Raw genomic sequence first — 20,505 nt, forward strand, 5'->3', positions numbered from 1 at the left:
CGATAAGGCAAACAAAGATTTTCTCCACAAGATTGAAAAAGTGGCACTGACAATTCATTTTTGCGACAAAAAATCGAAGTGTCTCGAAATCGACGGTACTCAGCAAGTGTATTGCCAGGAATGTATAGATGCCGCCAAACGCGAAAAATGAACGATTAGGCAAACAAAGATTTTCTCCACAAGATTGAAAAAGTGGCACTGAGAATTCATTTTTGCGACAAAAAATCGAAGGTTCTCGAAATCGACGGTACTCAGCACGTGTATTGCCAGGAATGTATAGATGCCGCCAAGCGCGAAAAACGAACGATTAGGCAATCAAAGATTTTCTCCACAAGATTGAAAAAGTGGCACTGAGAATTCATTTTTGCGACAAAAAATCGAAGGTTCTCGAAATCGACGGTACTCAGCACGTGTATTGCCAGGAATGTATAGATGCCGACAAACGCGAAAAATCAACGATTAGGCAAACAAAGATTTTCTCCACAAGATTGAAAAAGTGGCACTGAGAATTCATTTTTGCGACAAAAAATTGAAGTTTCTCGAAATCGACGGTACTCAGCACATGTATTGCCAGGAATGTATAGATGCCGCCAAACGCGAAAAAGGAACGATTAGGCAATCAAAGATTTTGTCCACAAGATTGAAAAAGTGGCACTGAGAATTCATTTTTGCGACAAAAAATCGAAGTGTCTCGAAATCGACGGTATTCAGCACGTGTATTGCCAGGAATGTATAGATGCCGCCAAACGCGAAAAATGAACGATTAGGCAATCAAAGATTTTCTCCACAAGATTGAAAAAGTGGCACTGAGAATTCATTTTTCGACAAAAAATCGAAGTGTCTCGAAATCGACGGTACTCAGCACGTGTATTGCCAGGAATGTTTAGATACCGCCAAACGCGAAAAATGAACGATTAGGCAATCATAGATTTTCTCCACAAGATTGAAAAAGTGGCACTGAGAATTCATTTTTGCGACAAAAAATCGAAGTGTCTCGAAATCGACGGTACTCAGCACATGTATTGCCAGGAATGTATAGATGCCGCCAAACGCGAAAAATGAACGATTAGGCAATCAAAGATTTTCTCCACAAGATTGAAAAAGTGGCACTGACAATTCATTTGTGCGACAAAAAATTGAAGTGTCTCGAAATCGACGGTACTCAGCACGTGTATTGCCAGGAATGTATAGATGCCGCCAAACGCGAAAAATGAACGATAGGCAATCAAAGATTTTCTCCACAAGATTGAAAAAGTGGCACTGACAATTCATTTTTGCGACAAAAAATCGAAGTGTCTCGAAATCGACGGTACTCAGCACATGTATTGCCAGGAATGTATATATGCCGCCAAACGGGAAAAATCAACGATAAGGCAAACAAAGATTTTCTCCACAAGATTGAAAAAGTGGCACTGACAATTCATTTTTCGACAAAAAATTGAAGTGTCTCGAAATCGACGGTACTCAGCACGTGTATTGCCAGGAATGTATAGATACCGCCAAACGCGAAAAATGAACGATTAGGCAATCATAGATTTTCTCCACAAGAATGAAAAAGTGGCACTGAGAATTCATTTTTGCGACAAAAAATCGAAGTGTCTCGAAATCGACGGTACTCAGCACGTGTATTGCCAGGAATGTATAGATGCCGCCAAACGCGAAAAATGAACGATTAGGCAATCAAAGATTTTCTCCACAAGATTTAAAAAGTGGCACTGAGAATTCATTCTTGCGACAAAAAATTGAAGTTTCTCGAAATCGACGGTACTCAGCACATGTAATGCCAGGAATGTATAGATGCCGCCAAACGCGAAAAAGGAACGATTAGGCAATCAAAGATTTTGTCCACAAGATTGAAAAAGTGGCACTGAGAATTCATTTTTGCGACAAAAAATCGAAGTGTCTCGAAATCGACGGTATTCAGCACGTGTATTGCCAGGAATGTATAGATGCCGCCAAACGCGAAAAATGAACGATTAGGCAATCAAAGATTTTCTCCACAAGATTGAAAAAGTGGCACTGAGAATTCATTTTTCGACAAAAAATTGAAGTGTCTCGAAATCGACGGTACTCAGCACGTGTATTGCCAGGAATGTATAGATACCGCCAAACGCGAAAAATGAACGATTAGGCAATCATAGATTTTCTCCACAAGAATGAAAAAGTGGCACTGAGAATTCATTTTTGCGACAAAAAATCGAAGTGTCTCGAAATCGACGGTACTCAGCACGTGTATTGCCAGGAATGTATAGATGCCGCCAAACGCGAAAAATGAACGATTAGGCAATCAAAGATTTTCTCCACAAGATTGAAAAAGTGGCACTGACAATTCATTTGTGCGACAAAAAATCGAAGTGTCTCGAAATCGACGGTACTCAGCACGTGTATTGCCAGGAATGTATAGATGCCACCAAACGCGAAAAATGAACCATAGGCAATCAAACATTTTCTCCACAAGATTGAAAAAGTGGCACTGACAATTCATTTGTGCGACAAAAAATTGAAGTGTCTCGAAATCGACGGTACTCAGCACGTGTATTGCCAGGAATGTATAGATGCCGCCAAACGCGAAAAATGAACGATAGGCAATCAAAGATTTTCTCCACAAGATTGAAAAAGTGGCACTGACAATTCATTTTTGCGACAAAAAATCGAAGTGTCTCGAAATCGACGGTACTCAGCACGTGTATTGCCAGGAATGTATAGATGCCGCCAAACGCGAAAAATGAACGATTAGGCAATCAAAGATTTTGTCCACAAGATTGAAAAGGTGGCAATGAGAATTGATTTTTGCGACAAAAAATCGACGTGTCTCGAAATCGACGGTACTCAGCACGTGTATTGCCAGGAATGTATAGATGGCGCCAAACGCGAAAAATGAACGATTTGGCAATCAAAGATTTTCTCCACAAGATTGAAAAAGTGGCACTGAGAATTCATTTTTGCGACAAAAAATCGAAGTTTCTCGAATTCGACGGTACTCAGCACGTGTATTGCGAGGAGTGTATAGATGCCGCCAAACGCGAAAAATGAACGATTAGGCAAACAAAGATTTTCTCTACAAGATTAAAAAAGTGGCACTGAGAATTCATTTTTGCGACAAAAAATCGAAGTTTCTCGAAATCGACAGTACTCAGCACGTGTATTGCCAGGAATGTATAGATGCCGCCAAACGCGAAAAATGAACGATTAGGCAATCAAAGATTTTCTCCACAAGATTGAAAAAGTGGCACTGACAATTCATTTGTGCGACAAAAAATTGAAGTGTCTCGAAATCGACGGTACTCAGCACGTGTATTGCCAGGAATGTATAGATGCCGCCAAACGCGAAAAATGAACGATAGGCAATCAAAGATTTTCTCCACAAGATTGAAAAAGTGGCACTGACAATTCATTTTTGCGACAAAAAATCGAAGTGTCTCGAAATCGACGGTACTCAGCACATGTATTGCCAGGAATGTATATATGCCGCCAAACGCGAAAAATCAACGATAAGGCAAACAAAGATTTTCTCCACAAGATTGAAAAAGTGGCACTGACAATTCATTTTTGCGACAAAAAATCGAAGTGTCTCGAAATCGACGGCACTCAGCACGTGTATTGCCAGGAATGTATAGATGCCGCCAAACGCGAAAAATGAACGATTAGGCAAACAAAGATTTTCTCCACAAGATTGAAAAAGTGGCACTGAGAATTCATTTTTGCGACAAAAAATCGAAGTGTCTCGAAATCGACGGTATTCAGCACGTGTATTGCCAGGAATGTATAGATGCCGCCAAACGCGAAAAATGAACGATTAGGCAATCAAAGATTTTCTCCACAAGATTGAAAAAGTGGCACTGAGAATTCATTTTTCGACAAAAAATTGAAGTGTCTCGAAATCGACGGTACTCAGCACGTGTATTGCCAGGAATGTATAGATACCGCCAAACGCGAAAAATGAACGATTAGGCAATCATAGATTTTCTCCACAAGAATGAAAAAGTGGCACTGAGAATTCATTTTTGCGACAAAAAATCGAAGTGTCTCGAAATCGACGGTACTCAGCACGTGTATTGCCAGGAATGTATAGATGCCGCCAAACGCGAAAAATGAACGATTAGGCAATCAAAGATTTTCTCCACAAGATTGAAAAAGTGGCACTGACAATTCATTTGTGCGACAAAAAATCGAAGTGTCTCGAAATCGACGGTACTCAGCACGTGTATTGCCAGGAATGTATAGATGCCACCAAACGCGAAAAATGAACCATAGGCAATCAAACATTTTCTCCACAAGATTGAAAAAGTGGCACTGACAATTCATTTGTGCGACAAAAAATTGAAGTGTCTCGAAATCGACGGTACTCAGCACGTGTATTGCCAGGAATGTATAGATGCCGCCAAACGCGAAAAATGAACGATAGGCAATCAAAGATTTTCTCCACAAGATTGAAAAAGTGGCACTGACAATTCATTTTTGCGACAAAAAATCGAAGTGTCTCGAAATCGACGGTACTCAGCACGTGTATTGCCAGGAATGTATAGATGCCGCCAAACGCGAAAAATGAACGATTAGGCAATCAAAGATTTTGTCCACAAGATTGAAAAGGTGGCAATGAGAATTGATTTTTGCGACAAAAAATCGACGTGTCTCGAAATCGACGGTACTCAGCACGTGTATTGCCAGGAATGTATAGATGGCGCCAAACGCGAAAAATGAACGATTTGGCAATCAAAGATTTTCTCCACAAGATTGAAAAAGTGGCACTGAGAATTCATTTTTGCGACAAAAAATCGAAGTTTCTCGAATTCGACGGTACTCAGCACGTGTATTGCGAGGAATGTATAGATGCCGCCAAACGCGAAAAATGAACGATTAGGCAAACAAAGATTTTCTCTACAAGATTAAAAAAGTGGCACTGAGAATTCATTTTTGCGACAAAAAATCGAAGTTTCTCGAAATCGACAGTACTCAGCACGTGTATTGCCAGGAATGTATAGATGCCGCCAAACGCGAAAAATGAACGATTAGGCAATCAAAGATTTTCTCCACAAGATTGAAAAAGTGGCACTGACAATTCATTTGTGCGACAAAAAATTGAAGTGTCTCGAAATCGACGGTACTCAGCACGTGTATTGCCAGGAATGTATAGATGCCGCCAAACGCGAAAAATGAACGATAGGCAATCAAAGATTTTCTCCACAAGATTGAAAAAGTGGCACTGACAATTCATTTTTGCGACAAAAAATCGAAGTGTCTCGAAATCGACGGTACTCAGCACATGTATTGCCAGGAATGTATATATGCCGCCAAACGCGAAAAATCAACGATAAGGCAAACAAAGATTTTCTCCACAAGATTGAAAAAGTGGCACTGACAATTCATTTTTGCGACAAAAAATCGAAGTGTCTCGAAATCGACGGCACTCAGCACGTGTATTGCCAGGAATGTATAGATGCCGCCAAACGCGAAAAATGAACGATAGGCAATCAAAGATTTTCTCCACAAGATTGAAAAAGTGGCACTGACAATTCATTTTTGCGACAAAAAATCGAAGTGTCTCGAAATCGACGGTACTCAGCACATGTATTGCCAGGAATGTATAGATGCCGCCAAACGCGAAAAATCAACGATAAGGCAAACAAAGATTTTCTCCACAAGATTGAAAAAGTGGCACTGACAATTCATTTTTGCGACAAAAAATCGAAGTGTCTCGAAATCGACGGTACTCAGCACGTGTATTGCCAGGAATGTATAGATGCCGCCAAACGCGAAAAATGAACGATTAGGCAAACAAAGATTTTCTCCACAAGATTGAAAAAGTGGCACTGAGAATTCATTTTTGCGACAAAAAATCGAAGGTTCTCGAAATCGACGGTACTCAGCACGTGTATTGCCAGGAATGTATAGATGCCGCCAAGCGCGAAAAACGAACGATTAGGCAATCAAAGATTTTCTCCACAAGATTGAAAAAGTGGCACTGAGAATTCATTTTTGCGACAAAAAATCGAAGGTTCTCGAAATCGACGGTACTCAGCACGTGTATTGCCAGGAATGTATAGATGCCGCCAAACGCGAAAAATCAACGATTAGGCAAACAAAGATTTTCTCCACAAGATTGAAAAAGTGGCACTGAGAATTCATTTTTGCGACAAAAAATTGAAGTTTCTCGAAATCGACGGTACTCAGCACATGTATTGCCAGGAATGTATAGATGCCGCCAAACGCGAAAACGGAACGATTAGGCAATCAAAGATTTTGTCCACAAGATTGAAAAAGTGGCACTGAGAATTCATTTTTGCGACAAAAAATCGAAGTGTCTCGAAATCGACGGTACTCAGCACATGTATTGCCAGGAATGTATAGATGCCGCCAAACGCGAAAAATCAACGATAAGGCAAACAAAGATTTTCTCCACAAGATTGAAAAAGTGGCACTGACAATTCATTTTTGCGACAAAAAATCGAAGTGTCTCGAACCGACGGTACTCAGCACGTGTATTGCCAGGAATGTATAGATGCCGCCAAACGCGAAAAATGAACGATTAGGCAAACAAAGATTTTCTCCACAAGATTGAAAAAGTGGCACTGAGAATTCATTTTTGCGACAAAAAATCGAAGGTTCTCGAAATCGACGGTACTCAGCACGTGTATTGCCAGGAATGTATAGATGCCGCCAAACGCGAAAAATCAACGATTAGGCAAACAAAGATTTTCTCCACAAGATTGAAAAAGTGGCACTGACAATTCATTTTTGCGACAAAAAATCGAAGTGTCTCGAAATCGACGGTACTCAGCACATGTATTGCCAGGAATGTATATATGCCGCCAAACGCGAAAAATCAACGATAAGGCAAACAAAGATTTTCTCCACAAGATTGAAAAAGTGGCACTGACAATTCATTTTTGCGACAAAAAATCGAAGTGTCTCGAAATCGACGGCACTCAGCACGTGTATTGCCAGGAATGTATAGATGCCGCCAAACGCGAAAAATGAACGATTAGGCAAACAAAGATTTTCTCCACAAGATTGAAAAAGTGGCACTGAGAATTCATTTTTGCGACAAAAATCGAAGGTTCTCGAAATCGACGGTACTCAGCACGTGTATTGCCAGGAATGTATAGATGCCGCCAAACGCGAAAAACGAACGATTAGGCAATCAAAGATTTTCTCCACAAGATTGAAAAAGTGGCACTGACAATTCATTTGTGCGACAAAAAATTGAAGTGTCTCGAAATCGACGGTACTCAGCACGTGTATTGCCAGGAATGTATAGATGCCGCCAAACGCGAAAAATGAACGATAGGCAATCAAAGATTTTCTCCACAAGATTGAAAAAGTGGCACTGACAATTCATTTTTGCGACAAAAAATCGAAGTGTCTCGAAATCGACGGTACTCAGCACATGTATTGCCAGGAATGTATAGATGCCGCCAAACGCGAAAAATCAACGATAAGGCAAACAAAGATTTTCTCCACAAGATTGAAAAAGTGGCACTGACAATTCATTTTTGCGACAAAAAATCGAAGTGTCTCGAAATCGACGGTACTCAGCACGTGTATTGCCAGGAATGTATAGATGCCGCCAAACGCGAAAAATGAACGATTAGGCAAACAAAGATTTTCTCCACAAGATTGAAAAAGTGGCACTGAGAATTCATTTTTGCGACAAAAAATCGAAGGTTCTCGAAATCGACGGTACTCAGCACGTGTATTGCCAGGAATGTATAGATGCCGCCAAGCGCGAAAAACGAACGATTAGGCAATCAAAGATTTTCTCCACAAGATTGAAAAAGTGGCACTGAGAATTCATTTTTGCGACAAAAAATCGAAGGTTCTCGAAATCGACGGTACTCAGCACGTGTATTGCCAGGAATGTATAGATGCCGCCAAACGCGAAAAATCAACGATTAGGCAAACAAAGATTTTCTCCCCAAGATTGAAAAAGTGGCACTGAGAATTCATTTTTGCGACAAAAAATTGAAGTTTCTCGAAATCGACGGTACTCAGCACATGTATTGCCAGGAATGTATAGATGCCGCCAAACGCGAAAACGGAACGATTAGGCAATCAAAGATTTTGTCCACAAGATTGAAAAAGTGGCACTGAGAATTCATTTTTGCGACAAAAAATCGAAGTGTCTCGAAATCGACGGTACTCAGCACATGTATTGCCAGGAATGTATAGATGCCGCCAAACGCGAAAAATCAACGATAAGGCAAACAAAGATTTTCTCCACAAGATTGAAAAAGTGGCACTGACAATTCATTTTTGCGACAAAAAATCGAAGTGTCTCGAACCGACGGTACTCAGCACGTGTATTGCCAGGAATGTATAGATGCCGCCAAACGCGAAAAATGAACGATTAGGCAAACAAAGATTTTCTCCACAAGATTGAAAAAGTGGCACTGAGAATTCATTTTTGCGACAAAAAATCGAAGTTTCTCGAAATCGACGGTACTCAGCACGTGTATTGCCAGGAATGTATAGATGCCGCCAAACGCGAAAAATGAACGATTAGGCAATCAAAGATTTTCTCCACAAGATTGAAAAAGTGGCACTGACAATTCATTTTTGCGACAAAAAATCGAAGTGTCTCGAAATCGACGGTACTCAGCACGTGTATTGCCAGGAATGTATAGATGCCGCCAAACGCGAAAAATGAACGATTAGGCAAACAAAGATTTTCTCCACAAGATTGAAAAAGTGGCACTGAGAATTCATTTTTGCGACAAAAAATCGAAGGTTCTCGAAATCGACGGTACTCAGCACGTGTATTGCCAGGAATGTATAGATGCCGCCAAACGCGAAAAATGAACGATTAGGCAAACAAAGATTTTCTCCACAAGATTGAAAAAGTGGCACTGAGAATTCATTTTTGCGACAAAAATCGAAGGTTCTCGAAATCGACGGTACTCAGCACGTGTATTGCCAGGAATGTATAGATGCCGCCAAACGCGAAAAACGAACGATTAGGCAATCAAAGATTTTCTCCACAAGATTGAAAAAGTGGCACTGACAATTCATTTTTGCGACAAAAAATTGAAGTGTCTCGAAATCGACGGTACTCAGCACATGTATTGCCAGGAATGCATAGATGCCGCCTAACGCGAAAAATCAACGATTAGGCAAACAAAGATTTTCTCCACAAGATTGAAAAAGTGGCACTGAGAATTCATTCTTGCGACAAAAAATTGAAGTTTCTCGAAATCGACGGTACTCAGCACATGTAATGCCAGGAATGTATAGATGCCGCCAAACGCGAAAAAGGAACGATTAGGCAATCAAAGATTTTGTCCACAAGATTGAAAAAGTGGCACTGAGAATTCATTTTTGCGACAAAAAATCGAAGTGTCTCGAAATCAACGGTATTCAGCACGTGTATTGCCAGGAATGTATAGATGCCGCCAAACGCGAAAAATGAACGATTAGGCAATCAAAGATTTTCTCCACAAGATTGAAAAAGAGGCACTGAGAATTCATTTTTCGACAAAAAATTGAAGTGTCTCGAAATCGACGGTACTCAGCACGTGTATTGCCAGGAATGTATAGATACCGCCAAACGCGAAAAATGAACGATTAGGCAATCATAGATTTTCTCCACAAGAATGAAAAAGTGGCACTGAGAATTCATTTTTGCGACAAAAAATCGAAGTGTCTCGAAATCGACGGTACTCAGCACGTGTATTGCCAGGAATGTATAGATGCCGCCAAACGCGAAAAATGAACGATTAGGCAATCAAAGATTTTCTCCACAAGATTGAAAAAGTGGCACTGACAATTCATTTGTGCGACAAAAAATCGAAGTGTCTCGAAATCGACGGTACTCAGCACGTGTATTGCCAGGAATGTATAGATGCCGCCAAACGCGAAAAATGAACGATTAGGCAATCAAAGATTTTCTCCACAAGATTGAAAAAGTGGCACTGACAATTCATTTGTGCGACAAAAAATCGAAGTGTCTCGAAATCGACGGTACTCAGCACGTGTATTGCCAGGAATGTATAGATGCCACCAAACGCGAAAAATGAACCATAGGCAATCAAACATTTTCTCCACAAGATTGAAAAAGTGGCACTGACAATTCATTTGTGCGACAAAAAATTGAAGTGCCTCGAAATCGACGGTACTCAGCACGTGTATTGCCAGGAATGTATAGATGCCGCCAAACGCGAAAAATGAACGATAGGCAATCAAAGATTTTCTCCACAAGATTGAAAAAGTGGCACTGACAATTCATTTTTGCGACAAAAAATCGAAGTGTCTCGAAATCGACGGTACTCAGCACATGTATTGCCAGGAATGTATAGATGCCGCCAAACGCGAAAAATCAACGATAAGGCAAACAAAGATTTTCTCCACAAGATTGAAAAAGTGGCACTGACAATTCATTTTTGCGACAAAAAATCGAAGTGTCTCGAAATCGACGGTACTCAGCAAGTGTATTGCCAGGAATGTATAGATGCCGCCAAACGCGAAAAATGAACGATTAGGCAAACAAAGATTTTCTCCACAAGATTGAAAAAGTGGCACTGAGAATTCATTTTTGCGACAAAAAATCGAAGGTTCTCGAAATCGACGGTACTCAGCACGTGTATTGCCAGGAATGTATAGATGCCGCCAAGCGCGAAAAACGAACGATTAGGCAATCAAAGATTTTCTCCACAAGATTGAAAAAGTGGCACTGAGAATTCATTTTTGCGACAAAAAATCGAAGGTTCTCGAAATCGACGGTACTCAGGACGTGTATTGCCAGGAATGTATAGATGCCGACAAACGCGAAAAATCAACGATTAGGCAAACAAAGATTTTCTCCACAAGATTGAAAAAGTGGCACTGAGAATTCATTTTTGCGACAAAAAATTGAAGTTTCTCGAAATCGACGGTACTCAGCACATGTATTGCCAGGAATGTATAGATGCCGCCAAACGCGAAAAAGGAACGATTAGGCAATCAAAGATTTTGTCCACAAGATTGAAAAAGTGGCACTGAGAATTCATTTTTGCGACAAAAAATCGAAGTGTCTCGAAATCGACGGTATTCAGCACGTGTATTGCCAGGAATGTATAGATGCCGCCAAACGCGAAAAATGAACGATTAGGCAATCAAAGATTTTCTCCACAAGATTGAAAAAGTGGCACTGAGAATTCATTTTTCGACAAAAAATCGAAGTGTCTCGAAATCGACGGTACTCAGCACGTGTATTGCCAGGAATGTTTAGATACCGCCAAACGCGAAAAATGAACGATTAGGCAATCATAGATTTTCTCCACAAGATTGAAAAAGTGGCACTGAGAATTCATTTTTGCGACAAAAAATCGAAGTGTCTCGAAATCGACGGTACTCAGCACATGTATTGCCAGGAATGTATAGATGCCGCCAAACGCGAAAAATGAACGATTAGGCAATCAAAGATTTTCTCCACAAGATTGAAAAAGTGGCACTGACAATTCATTTGTGCGACAAAAAATTGAAGTGTCTCGAAATCGACGGTACTCAGCACGTGTATTGCCAGGAATGTATAGATGCCGCCAAACGCGAAAAATGAACGATAGGCAATCAAAGATTTTCTCCACAAGATTGAAAAAGTGGCACTGACAATTCATTTTTGCGACAAAAAATCGAAGTGTCTCGAAATCGACGGTACTCAGCACATGTATTGCCAGGAATGTATATATGCCGCCAAACGGGAAAAATCAACGATAAGGCAAACAAAGATTTTCTCCACAAGATTGAAAAAGTGGCACTGACAATTCATTTTTGCGACAAAAAATCGAAGTGTCTCGAAATCGACGGCACTCAGCACGTGTATTGCCAGGAATGTATAGATGCCGCCAAACGCGAAAAATGAACGATTAGGCAAACAAAGATTTTCTCCACAAGATTGAAAAAGTGGCACTGAGAATTCATTTTTGCGACAAAAATCGAAGGTTCTCGAAATCGACGGTACTCAGCACGTGTATTGCCAGGAATGTATAGATGCCGCCAAACGCGAAAAACGAACGATTAGGCAATCAAAGATTTTCTCCACAAGATTGAAAAAGTGGCACTGACAATTCATTTTTGCGACAAAAAATTGAAGTGTCTCGAAATCGACGGTACTCAGCACATGTATTGCCAGGAATGCATAGATGCCGCCTAACGCGAAAAATCAACGATTAGGCAAACAAAGATTTTCTCCACAAGATTGAAAAAGTGGCACTGAGAATTCATTCTTGCGACAAAAAATTGAAGTTTCTCGAAATCGACGGTACTCAGCACATGTAATGCCAGGAATGTATAGATGCCGCCAAACGCGAAAAAGGAACGATTAGGCAATCAAAGATTTTGTCCACAAGATTGAAAAAGTGGCACTGAGAATTCATTTTTGCGACAAAAAATCGAAGTGTCTCGAAATCGACGGTATTCAGCACGTGTATTGCCAGGAATGTATAGATGCCGCCAAACGCGAAAAATGAACGATTGCAATCAAAGATTTTCTCCACAAGATTGAAAAAGTGGCACTGAGAATTCATTTTTCGACAAAAAATTGAAGTGTCTCGAAATCGACGGTACTCAGCACGTGTATTGCCAGGAATGTATAGATACCGCCAAACGCGAAAAATGAACGATTAGGCAATCATAGATTTTCTCCACAAGAATGAAAAAGTGGCACTGAGAATTCATTTTTGCGACAAAAAATCGAAGTGTCTCGAAATCGACGGTACTCAGCACGTGTATTGCCAGGAATGTATAGATGCCGCCAAACGCGAAAAATGAACGATTAGGCAATCAAAGATTTTCTCCACAAGATTGAAAAAGTGGCACTGACAATTCATTGGTGCGACAAAAAATCGAAGTGTCTCGAAATCGACGGTACTCAGCACGTGTATTGCCAGGAATGTATAGATGCCACCAAACGCGAAAAATGAACCATAGGCAATCAAACATTTTCTCCACAAGATTGAAAAAGTGGCACTGACAATTCATTTGTGCGACAAAAAATTGAAGTGTCTCGAAATCGACGGTACTCAGCACGTGTATTGCCAGGAATGTATAGATGCCGCCAAACGCGAAAAATGAACGATAGGCAATCAAAGATTTTCTCCACAAGATTGAAAAAGTGGCACTGGCAATTCATTTTTGCGACAAAAAATCGAAGTGTCTCGAAATCGACGGTACTCAGCACATGTATTGCCAGGAATGTATAGATGCCGCCAAACGCGAAAAATGAACGATTAGGCAATCAAAGATTTTCTCCACAAGATTGAAAAAGTGGCACTGACAATTCATTGGTGCGACAAAAAATCGAAGTGTCTCGAAATCGACGGTACTCAGCACGTGTATTGCCAGGAATGTATAGATGCCACCAAACGCGAAAAATGAACCATAGGCAATCAAACATTTTCTCCACAAGATTGAAAAAGTGGCACTGACAATTCATTTGTGCGACAAAAAATTGAAGTGTCTCGAAATCGACGGTACTCAGCACGTGTATTGCCAGGAATGTATAGATGCCGCCAAACGCGAAAAATGAACGATAGGCAATCAAAGATTTTCTCCACAAGATTGAAAAAGTGGCACTGGCAATTCATTTTTGCGACAAAAAATCGAAGTGTCTCGAAATCGACGGTACTCAGCACATGTATTGCCAGGAATGTATAGATGCCGCCAAACGCGAAAAATCAACGATAAGGCAAACAAAGATTTTCTCCACAAGATTGAAAAAGTGGCACTGACAATTCATTTTTGCGACAAAAAATCGAAGTGTCTCGAAATCGACGGTACTCAGCACGTGTATTGCCAGGAATGTATAGATGCCGCCAAACGCGAAAAATGAACGAGTAGGCAAACAAAGATTTTCTCCACAAGATAGAAAAAGTGGCACTGAGAATTCATTTTTGCGTCAAAAAATCGAAGGTTCTCGAAATCGACGGTACTCAGCACGTGTATTGCCAGGAATGTATAGATGCCGCCAAGCGCGAAAAACGAACGATTAGGCAATCAAAGATTTTCTCCACAAGATTGAAAAAGTGGCACTGAGAATTCATTTTTGCGACAAAAAATCGAAGGTTCTCGAAATCGACGGTACTCAGCACGTGTATTGCCAGGAATGTATAGATGCCGCCAAACGCGAAAAATCAACGATTAGGCAAACAAAGATTTTCTCCACAAGATTGAAAAAGTGGCACTGAGAATTCATTTTTGCGACAAAAAATTGAAGTTTCTCGAAATCGACGGTACTCAGCACATGTATTGCCAGGAATGTATAGACTCCGCCAAACGCGAAAAAGGAACGATTAGGCAATCAAAGATTTTGTCCACAAGATTGAAAAAGTGGCACTGAGAATTCATTTTTGCGACAAAAAATCGAAGTGTCTCGAAATCGACGGTATTCAGCACGTGTATTGCCAGGAATGTATAGATGCCGCCAAACGCGAAAAATGAACGATTAGGCAATCAAAGATTTTCTCCACAAGATTGAAAAAGTGGCACTGAGAATTCATTTTTCGACAAAAAATCGAAGTGTCTCGAAATCGACGGTACTCAGCACGTGTATTGCCAGGAATGTTTAGATACCGCCAAACGCGAAAAATGAACGATTAGGCAATCATAGATTTTCTCCACAAGATTGAAAAAGTGGCACTGAGAATTCATTTTTGCGACAAAAAATCGAAGTGTCTCGAAATCGATGGTACTCAGCACATGTATTGCCAGGAATGTATAGATGCCGCCAAACGCGAAAAATCAACGATAAGGCAAACAAAGATTTTCTCCACAAGATTGAAAAAGTGGCACTGACAATTCATTTTTGCGACAAAAAATCGAAGTGTCTCGAACCGACGGTACTCAGCACGTGTATTGCCAGGAATGTATAGATGCCACCAAACGCGAAAAATGAACGATTAGGCAAACAAAGATTTTCTCCACAAGATTGAAAAAGTGGCACTGAGAATTCATTTTTGCGACAAAAAATCGAAGTTTCTCGAAATCGACGGTACTCAGCACGTGTATTGCCAGGAATGTATAGATGCCGCCAAACGCGAAAAATGAACGATTAGGCAATCAAAGATTTTCTCCACAAGATTGAAAAAGTGGCACTGACAATTCATTTTTGCGACAAAAAATCGAAGTTTCTCGAAATCGACAGTACTGAGCACGTGTATTGCCAGGAATGTATAGATGCCGCCAAACGCTAAAAATGAACGATTAGGCAATCAAAGATTTTCTCCACAAGATTGAAAAAGTGGCACTGACAATTTATTTGTGCGACAAAAAATCGAAGTGTCTCGAAATCGACGGTACTCAGCACGTGTATTGCCAGGAATGTATAGATACCGCCAAACGCGAAAAATGAACCATAGGCAATCAAAGATTTTCTCCACAAGATTGAAAAAGTGGCACTGACAATTCATTTTTGCGACAAAAAATCGAAGTGTCTCGAAATCGACGGTACTCAGCACATGTATTGCCAGGAATGTATAGATGCCGCCAAACGCGAAAAATCAACGATAAGGCAAACAAAGATTTTCTCCACAAGATTGAAAAAGTGGCACTGACAATTCATTTTTGCGACAAAAAATCGAAGTGTCTCGAAATCGACGGTACTCAGCACGTGTATTGCCAGGAATGTATAGATGCCGCCAAACGCGAAAAATGAACGAGTAGGCAAACAAAGATTTTCTCCACAAGATAGAAAAAGTGGCACTGAGAATTCATTTTTGCGTCAAAAAATCGAAGGTTCTCGAAATCGACGGTACTCAGCACGTGTATTGCCAGGAATGTATAGATGCCGCCAAGCGCGAAAAACGAACGATTAGGCAATCAAAGATTTTCTCCACAAGATTGAAAAAGTGGCACTGAGAATTCATTTTTGCGACAAAAAATCGAAGGTTCTCGAAATCGACGGTACTCAGCACGTGTATTGCCAGGAATGTATAGATGCCGCCAAACGCGAAAAATCAACGATTAGGCAAACAAAGATTTTCTCCACAAGATTGAAAAAGTGGCACTGAGAATTCATTTTTGCGACAAAAAATTGAAGTTTCTCGAAATCGACGGTACTCAGCACATGTATTGCCAGGAATGTATAGACTCCGCCAAACGCGAAAAAGGAACGATTAGGCAATCAAAGATTTTGTCCACAAGATTGAAAAAGTGGCACGGACAATTCATTTTTGCGACAAAAAATCGAAGTGTCTCGAACCGACGGTACTCAGCACGTGTATTGCCAGGAATGTATAGATGCCACCAAACGCGAAAAATGAACGATTAGGCAAACAAAGATTTTCTCCACAAGATTGAAAAAGTGGCACTGAGAATTCATTTTTGCGACAAAAAATCGAAGTTTCTCGAAATCGACGGTACTCAGCACGTGTATTGCCAGGAATGTATAGATGCCGCCAAACGCGAAAAATGAACGATTAGGCAATCAAAGATTTTCTCCACAAGATTGAAAAAGTGGCACTGACAATTCATTTTTGCGACAAAAAATCGAAGTTTCTCGAAATCGATGGTACTCAGCACATGTATTGCCAGGAATGTATAGATGCCGCCAAACGCGAAAAATCAACGATAAGGCAAACAAAGATTTTCTCCACAAGATTGAAAAAGTGGCACTGACAATTTATTTGTGCGACAAAAAATCGAAGTGTCTCGAAATCGACGGTACTCAGCACGTGTATTGCCAGGAATGTATAGATACCGCCAAACGCGAAAAAGGAACGATTAGGCAATCAAAGATTTTGTCCACAAGATTGAAAAAGTGGCACTGAGAATTCATTTTTGCGACAAAAAATCGAAGTGTCTCGAAATCGACGGTATTCAGCACGTGTATTGCCAGGAATGTATAGATGCCGCCAAACGCGAAAAATGAACGATTGCAATCAAAGATTTTCTCCACAAGATTGAAAAAGTGGCACTGAGAATTCATTTTTCGACAAAAAATTGAAGTGTCTCGAAATCGACGGTACTCAGCACGTGTATTGCCAGGAATGTATAGATACCGCCAAACGCGAAAAATGAACGATTAGGCAATCATAGATTTTCTCCACAAGAATGAAAAAGTGGCACTGAGAATTCATTTTTGCGACAAAAAATCGAAGTGTCTCGAAATCGACGGTACTCAGCACGTGTATTGCCAGGAATGTATAGATGCCGCCAAACGCGAAAAATGAACGATTAGGCAATCAAAGATTTTCTCCACAAGATTGAAAAAGTGGCACTGACAATTCATTTGTGCGACAAAAAATCGAAGTGTCTCGAAATCGACGGTACTCAGCACGTGTATTGCCAGGAATGTATAGATGCCGCCAAACGCGAAAAATGAACGATTAGGCAATCAAAGATTTTCTCCACAAGATTGAAAAAGTGGCACTGACAATTCATTGGTGCGACAAAAAATCGAAGTGTCTCGAAATCGACGGTACTCAGCACGTGTATTGCCAGGAATGTATAGATGCCACCAAACGCGAAAAATGAACCATAGGCAATCAAACATTTTGTCCACAAGATTGAAAAAGTGGCACTGAGAATTCATTTTTGCGACAAAAAATCGAAGTGTCTCGAAATCGACGGTATTCAGCACGTGTATTGCCAGGAATGTATAGATGCCGCCAAACGCGAAAAATGAACGATTGCAATCAAAGATTTTCTCCACAAGATTGAAAAAGTGGCACTGAGAATTCATTTTTCGACAAAAAATTGAAGTGTCTCGAAATCGACGGTACTCAGCACGTGTATTGCCAGGAATGTATAGATACCGCCAAACGCGAAAAATGAACGATTAGGCAATCATAGATTTTCTCCACAAGAATGAAAAAGTGGCACTGAGAATTCATTTTTGCGACAAAAAATCGAAGTGTCTCGAAATCGACGGTACTCAGCACGTGTATTGCCAGGAATGTATAGATGCCGCCAAACGCGAAAAATGAACGATTAGGCAATCAAAGATTTTCTCCACAAGATTGAAAAAGTGGCACTGACAATTCATTTGTGCGACAAAAAATCGAAGTGTCTCGAAATCGACGGTACTCAGCACGTGTATTGCCAGGAATGTATAGATGCCGCCAAACGCGAAAAATGAACGATTAGGCAATCAAAGATTTTCTCCACAAGATTGAAAAAGTGGCACTGACAATTCATTGGTGCGACAAAAAATCGAAGTGTCTCGAAATCGACGGTACTCAGCACGTGTATTGCCAGGAATGTATAGATGCCACCAAACGCGAAAAATGAACCATAGGCAATCAAACATTTTCTCCACAAGATTGAAAAAGTGGCACTGACAATTCATTTGTGCGACAAAAAATTGAAGTGTCTCGAAATCGACGGTACTCAGCACGTGTATTGCCAGGAATGTATAGATGCCGCCAAACGCGAAAAATGAACGATAGGCAATCAAAGATTTTCTCCACAAGATTGAAAAAGTGGCACTGGCAATTCATTTTTGCGACAAAAAATCGAAGTGTCTCGAAATCGACGGTACTCAGCACATGTATTGCCAGGAATGTATAGATGCCGCCAAACGCGAAAAATCAACGATAAGGCAAACAAAGATTTTCTCCACAAGATTGAAAAAGTGGCACTGACAATTCATTTTTGCGACAAAAAATCGAAGTGTCTCGAAATCGACGGTACTCAGCACGTGTATTGCCAGGAATGTATAGATGCCGCCAAACGCGAAAAATGAACGAGTAGGCAAACAAAGATTTTCTCCACAAGATAGAAAAAGTGGCACTGAGAATTCATTTTTGCGTCAAAAAATCGAAGGTTCTCGAAATCGACGGTACTCAGCACGTGTATTGCCAGGAATGTATAGATGCCGCCAAGCGCGAAAAACGAACGATTAGGCAATCAAAGATTTTCTCCACAAGATTGAAAAAGTGGCACTGAGAATTCATTTTTGCGACAAAAAATCGAAGGTTCTCGAAATCGACGGTACTCAGCACGTGTATTGCCAGGAATGTATAGATGCCGCCAAACGCGAAAAATCAACGATTAGGCAAACAAAGATTTTCTCCACAAAATTGAAAAAGTGGCACTGAGAATTCATTTTTGCGACAAAAAATTGAAGTTTCTCGAAATCGACGGTACTCAGCACATGTATTGCCAGGAATGTATAGACTCCGCCAAACGCGAAAAAGGAACGATTAGGCAATCAAAGATTTTGTCCACAAGATTGAAAAAGTGGCACTGAGAATTCATTTTTGCGACAAAAAATCGAAGTGTCTCGAAATCGACGGTATTCAGCACGTGTATTGCCAGGAATGTATAGATGCCGCCAAACGCGAAAAATGAACGATTAGGCAATCAAAGATTTTCTCCACAAGATTGAAAAAGTGGCACTGAGAATTCATTTTTCGACAAAAAATCGAAGTGTCTCGAAATCGACGGTACTCAGCACGTGTATTGCCAGGAATGTTTAGATACCGCCAAACGCGAAAAATGAACGATTAGGCAATCATAGATTTTCTCCACAAGATTGAAAAAGTGGCACTGAGAATTCATTTTTGCGACAAAAAATCGAAGTGTCTCGAAATCGATGGTACTCAGCACATGTATTGCCAGGAATGTATAGATGCCGCCAAACGCGAAAAATCAACGATAAGGCAAACAAAGATTTTCTCCACAAGATTGAAAAAGTGGCACTGACAATTCATTTTTGCGACAAAAAATCGAAGTGTCTCGAACCGACGGTACTCAGCACGTGTATTGCCAGGAATGTATAGATGCCACCAAACGCGAAAAATGAACGATTAGGCAAACAAAGATTTTCTCCACAAGATTGAAAAAGTGGCACTGAGAATTCATTTTTGCGACAAAAAATCGAAGTTTCTCGAAATCGACGGTACTCAGCACGTGTATTGCCAGGAATGTATAGATGCCGCCAAACGCGAAAAATGAACGATTAGGCAATCAAAGATTTTCTCCACAAGATTGAAAAAGTGGCACTGACAATTCATTTTTGCGACAAAAAATCGAAGTTTCTCGAAATCGACAGTACTGAGCACGTGTATTGCCAGGAATGTATAGATGCCGCCAAACGCGAAAAATGAACGATTAGGCAATCAAAGATTTTCTCCACAAGATTGAAAAAGTGGCACTGACAATTTATTTGTGCGACAAAAAATCGAAGTGTCTCGAAATCGACGGTACTCAGCACGTGTATTGCCAGGAATGTATAGATACCGCCAAACGCGAAAAATGAACCATAGGCAATCAAAGATTTTCTCCACAAGATTGAAAAAGTGGCACTGACAATTCATTTTTGCGACAAAAAATCGAAGTGTCTCGAAATCGACGGTACTCAGCACATGTATTGCCAGGAATGTATAGATGCCGCCAAACGCGAAAAATCAACGATAAGGCAAACAAAGATTTTCTCCACAAGATTGAAAAAGTGGCACTGACAATTCATTTTTGCGACAAAAAATCGAAGTGTCTCGAAATCGACGGTACTCAGCACGTGTATTGCCAGGAATGTATAGATGCCGCCAAACGCGAAAAATGAACGAGTAGGCAAACAAAGATTTTCTCCACAAG

The sequence above is a fragment of the Dermacentor andersoni genome, chromosome 9 (assembly GCF_023375885.2).
Source record: "Dermacentor andersoni chromosome 9, qqDerAnde1_hic_scaffold, whole genome shotgun sequence".
Lineage (NCBI taxonomy): Eukaryota > Metazoa > Arthropoda > Arachnida > Ixodida > Ixodidae > Dermacentor > Dermacentor andersoni.